The 4,554-nt window shown below is 45.2% G+C and overlaps 1 protein-coding gene across 2 annotated transcripts in view; it reads left to right on the top strand.

Annotated features, from left to right (window-relative positions):
* The first annotated feature begins 805 nt into the window (after positions 1-805).
* The window catches only part of LOC109920602 (serine/threonine kinase receptor associated protein), a 17,237-nt gene continuing 13,488 nt past the window's right edge, over positions 806-4,554 (top strand). Inside the window, exon 1 of one of the 2 annotated variants that reach the window (XM_020520642.2) lies at positions 806-919. The gene's annotated coding sequence lies outside the window, so the exon portion shown is untranslated. The remainder of the gene's footprint in view (positions 920-4,554) is intronic. The other variant, XM_048610248.1, reaches the window with a different exon arrangement.

Genomic DNA, 4,554 nt, shown 5'->3' with positions numbered 1-4,554 from the left:
GAGGGGTGAACTTATAGAGGTTTATAAAGTCATGAGGGGCATGCATAGGGTGAATAGACAAGGCCTTGACCCCTGGGGGGAAGGGGAGGGGAGTGGAGGAGTCCAAAACTAGAGGGCATGAATTTGAGGTGAGCGGGGGAAGATTTAAAAGGGACCTAAGGGGCAACTTTTTCACACAGAGGGCAGTGCGTGTATGGAATGAGCTGTTAGAAGAAGTGGTGGAGGCTGGTACAGTTACAACATTAGAAAGGCATCTGAATGGGTTGGCTATATAAATAGGATGGGTTTAGAGGGATATGGGGCAAATATAGGCAAACGAGACTAGATTTATTTCGGATGTATGGTTGGCATAGACAAGTTGGACCGAAGGGTCTGTTTCCGTGCTGTCCAGCTCTATGACTGTAATTACAGTCACAGGTGGGGATGCAGGAATATATTGACATAAAGAGAACACCTTTTCTCATCTTTGAATAATGGCATGGAATTTTTTTCATAGGCACTTAAGACCCTGAAATGGTTTGGCCAGTCATCTGAAAGACAGAAAAAATGATAATTCTATCCAAAAAAAAGGGTTTCTTTTTTGCCTGGCAAACGTAAACAAGATAATGTTTGAGGGTATTTAGTAGAATATTGCAGAAAAGTTCTACTTGGTTGGCACAGATATGATGGGCTGAATGGCCTGATCCTTTACTCCACTGGTGTATGATAGTTTGCAGATTGAAAATTGGACAAATTTTATGAATGGAGCATAGTCAGTGAAACTACGCATGTGCCATCTCTGCGTCTCCCACGAGCCGCCACGCGTGGCGTCAGGCGTCAGGCGTCACTTCCGCTGCAGCTCCCGTGGAGTCTCGAGGTTCGGGAGAGGGAACCGGCCCAGACCGGACCGGGATCACGCGACACTGGGAATAACAGACCGGTAAGGGGGGCAGGGCCGGGGATAACACCGGGCCGGGAAGGGGGATAACACCGGGCCGGGAAGGGGATAACAGACCGGCAGCAACACAACGAACACACAACAGTAAAACACACTTTGGGGTGGGGTGGAACACCATTGGGAACGGCCCACCAGAAATACACTGATAAGAGATAACACCTGGAGTAATGCACCGGGAGAAGTGTGATCACACACCTGGGGGACCAGGGACAACACCCTGGGAATACGCCAGTAAGACACACGGGGGACCAGGAACACACGCCAGGAAAAGGCACAGCTGAGACACTCCATTGGTGGGACCTGGAAGACCACCAGGAATACACCAGTAAGACATATCAGGAAAACACTGATAAGACACACCAGGGGTACTAGGAAAGCACACCCGTAAAATATGGCACCAGAAATAACTTTGGGTAGGGTTGGGTGGGGAAGAGGACCGGGAACACCACTCGGAATAACACACTGCCAACACTCACCATTGTGAATTATATGACAGTAACGTACACCAAGGGAACTAGAAACGCACCCTAGCAAAATACTGGTAAGGCACACCATTGGGAAAACACATCAGTAAGACTTATTAGTAAGACACCAGGAATGCACACTAGTGAGATGCCCTGGAAAAAATATTGGTGAGCTACACTAGGAGGGAGTCTGGATGTATACCAGGCACGTGCACCAAGAATATGACTGGGAAAACACCAGTAAGACGTGGACTGGGAAAATACTGGTAAGATATGGAAGGGTAGGGCAAGTACCAGGGAATGGGTAAGGCCCACCAGGTAAATGCTGGGGGATAGGTAAGAACCACAATAAAGGAGTAAAAACACCAGGGAATAAGAAAAAAGCACTGGTTAAAGGATAAACACTGGGGAACCAGGTAAAAGTGTGAAAATACCAAGTAAGAAACACTGGTTGAAAACACTGAGTAAATGGTTTAAAATTCCAGAGGGAAAAACCAAGTAAAATGGTGAAACGTCAGGGACTGGATAAGAAACACCTGGTTTATAACATTTGAGGACTGGGTAAAAACGACTGAATAAAAGGATTGGGTAATAAACACCAGGTAAAAATGTAAAAACCATCAGGGGATGGTGAGAATTACCAGGTAAAAGTACTCTATTTACTTTCTTCCTATGCCCTTTGATCACTTTAGGCCTAAGAACTATCTAAGTCCTTAAAATATTCAATGTTTTGGCTTCAACCGCTTTCTGTGGCAGAGAATTCTACAGGTTCGCCACTGTCTAGCTGGTGAAATTACTCCTTATTTTAGAATCCATTATGAAGGGAGTAATAAGAGGCTATTTAGTAAGTCAAAATAAAGCTATCAGAATCAGCATGGTTTTATGAAGGGAAAATCATGTTATTTGAAGATGTAACAAGCAGTGTGGATAATGGAGATCCAATAGCAGTACTATGTCTGGACTTCCAGAAGACATTTGATAAGCTGTTGCATAAAAGCATAATAATACGCAAGCTGAGATCACATGGGGTTAAGGGTAACTTATTTGTTTGTATAGAGGATTGGTTAACAGCAGTAAGCAGAGTTGGGATGAATGGGTCGTCTTCTGATTGGCAAGATGTAACCAGTGGGGTGCCACAGATCTTTAGGCCCAACTATTTGCAAGCTATATTAATGACAGGGATGTGGGGATAGAAAGTACTATAGCCAAACTTGCAGATGGCAGTAAAGCAGGTGAGATAGTAAGCTACAATGAAGAAATAAGAAATTTACAAATGGATATGGTTAGTTTAGGTGAATGGGCCAAAATTTGGCAGATGAAATTTAATGTGGATAAATACAAGGCTATCCATTTTGGTCAGAGGAATAGAAAGACAACTTATTATCTAAGCGAAGCTTGAGTGCGAAGGGATTTGGGCATCTTTGTTCGTGAATTGCAGAAAACTGGTATGTAAGTACAGCAGGTAAAAAAGAAGGCAAATAGAATTTTGCCACTTATTGCTAAAGGAATAAAGCATAAATGTCAGGAAGTGTTTCTGCAATTGTATAACGGCTTAGTGAGACTGCAATAGTGCATACAGTTTTGGTCCCCTTACTTGGGGGGGGGGGGATGTAGTTTGGAGTAGGTTCACTAGATTGATTCCAGAGATGAGGGGTTTGTCTTATGAAGAGGCGGATGACCTAGTGGTATTACCGCTGTACTGTTAATCCAGAGACCCAAATAAAGTTCTGGGGACACTGGTTCGAATCCCACCACGGCAAATAATGGAATTTGAATTCAGCAAAATATCCGGAATTAAGAATCTAATGATGACCATGAATCCATTGTCGGAAAAACCCATCTGGTTCACTAATGTCCTTTAAGGAAGGAAACTGCCATCCTTATCTGGTCTGGCCTACATGTGACTCCAGACCTACATCAATGTGGTTGTCTCTGAACTGGCCTCTGGGCAATTAGGGATGGGCAATAAATGCAGCCTGGTCAGTGACGCCCCCATTCCATGAATGGATAAAGGAAGAGAAATTGAACAGTTTAGGCCCGTATTCCCTGGAGTTTAGAAGAATAACAGGAGATCAAATTGAACGTATACAAGGTGCTGAATGAGATTGACAAAGTATTCGTAGGAAGGATGTTTACTCGTGGGAGGCAATTTAGAACAAGAGGTCACAGTTCTAGGATAAGGAAGGGGTAGAAGATTTAAAACAAATGAGAGGTTACTTCTCTCGAAGCGTAGTGAATCAGTGGAATTCACTACCCCAGAGTTTGGTGGATGATGGGATATTGAGTAGCTTTATAGATTCTTAATTAGTAATGGGTTGGAAGGTTATGGAGAGTGGGCAGGAAACTTAGAGTTGAGGCTGCAATGAGATCGACCGTGATTGCAAATGGCTTGAAGAGCAAAATTGCCTCCTGCTTCTTGGATAACAAGGTGTAGAGCTGGACGAGCAGCATCAGAGGAGCAGGAAGGCTGACGTTTCGTCCAGCTCTACACCTTGTTATCTCAGATTCTCCAGCATCTGCAGTTCCTACTATCTCCTCCTGCTTCTTGTTTTTATATTCATCTCAGTCGTAAATAGCCAACTGTGACCCCAGTTCTGGAGTTCATGGTCATCGGGAACGTGTATTTAGTCCTGTTAGAATTGTGTGGATTTCTATGAAATGCCCCCTCAATGTTCTAATCTCCAGTGAATAGAGTCCTAGCTGATCCAATCTCTCTTCGTGTGCTGGTGGGGATTGAGTGAGACCCGGGGCAAGAGGTGAGGAATAGACCCAGACTTTGGGTAAGGAGGGCTGCTGGGGATGATGGGAGGGAACAAGGAAGAGAGCGAAACCCTGGGGAAAGGGGAAGTATAGGGAGAAAGAGAGTGAGACATGAAGAAAGGCAGTGGTGAGAAAGACAGCAAGAACCTTGGAAGGGAAGGAGATGCAAGGTGAAGGAGAAAGCAAGATCTTGGGAAAAGGAGGGGAAATATGCGGTGAGGAGGGGAGCAAGACCCCAGGAAAAGGGGTGGGAGAAGGGTGAGGAAGGGAAGTGTGACCCCGCGAAAAGGGGTAGGAGGGTGCGAGGGGGGGGAAGTGAGACCCCGGGAAAAGGGATGGAAGTGGGGGATGAGGAAGGGAGCGAGACCCCGGGAAAAGGGATGGAAGTGGGTG

This window comes from Rhincodon typus, chromosome 22, assembly GCF_021869965.1.
Source record: "Rhincodon typus isolate 14 chromosome 22, sRhiTyp1.1, whole genome shotgun sequence".
Taxonomy (NCBI): domain Eukaryota; kingdom Metazoa; phylum Chordata; class Chondrichthyes; order Orectolobiformes; family Rhincodontidae; genus Rhincodon; species Rhincodon typus.
The sequence above is the reverse complement of the archived record's forward strand: the minus strand, read 5'-3'. Positions and strand labels throughout refer to the sequence as shown.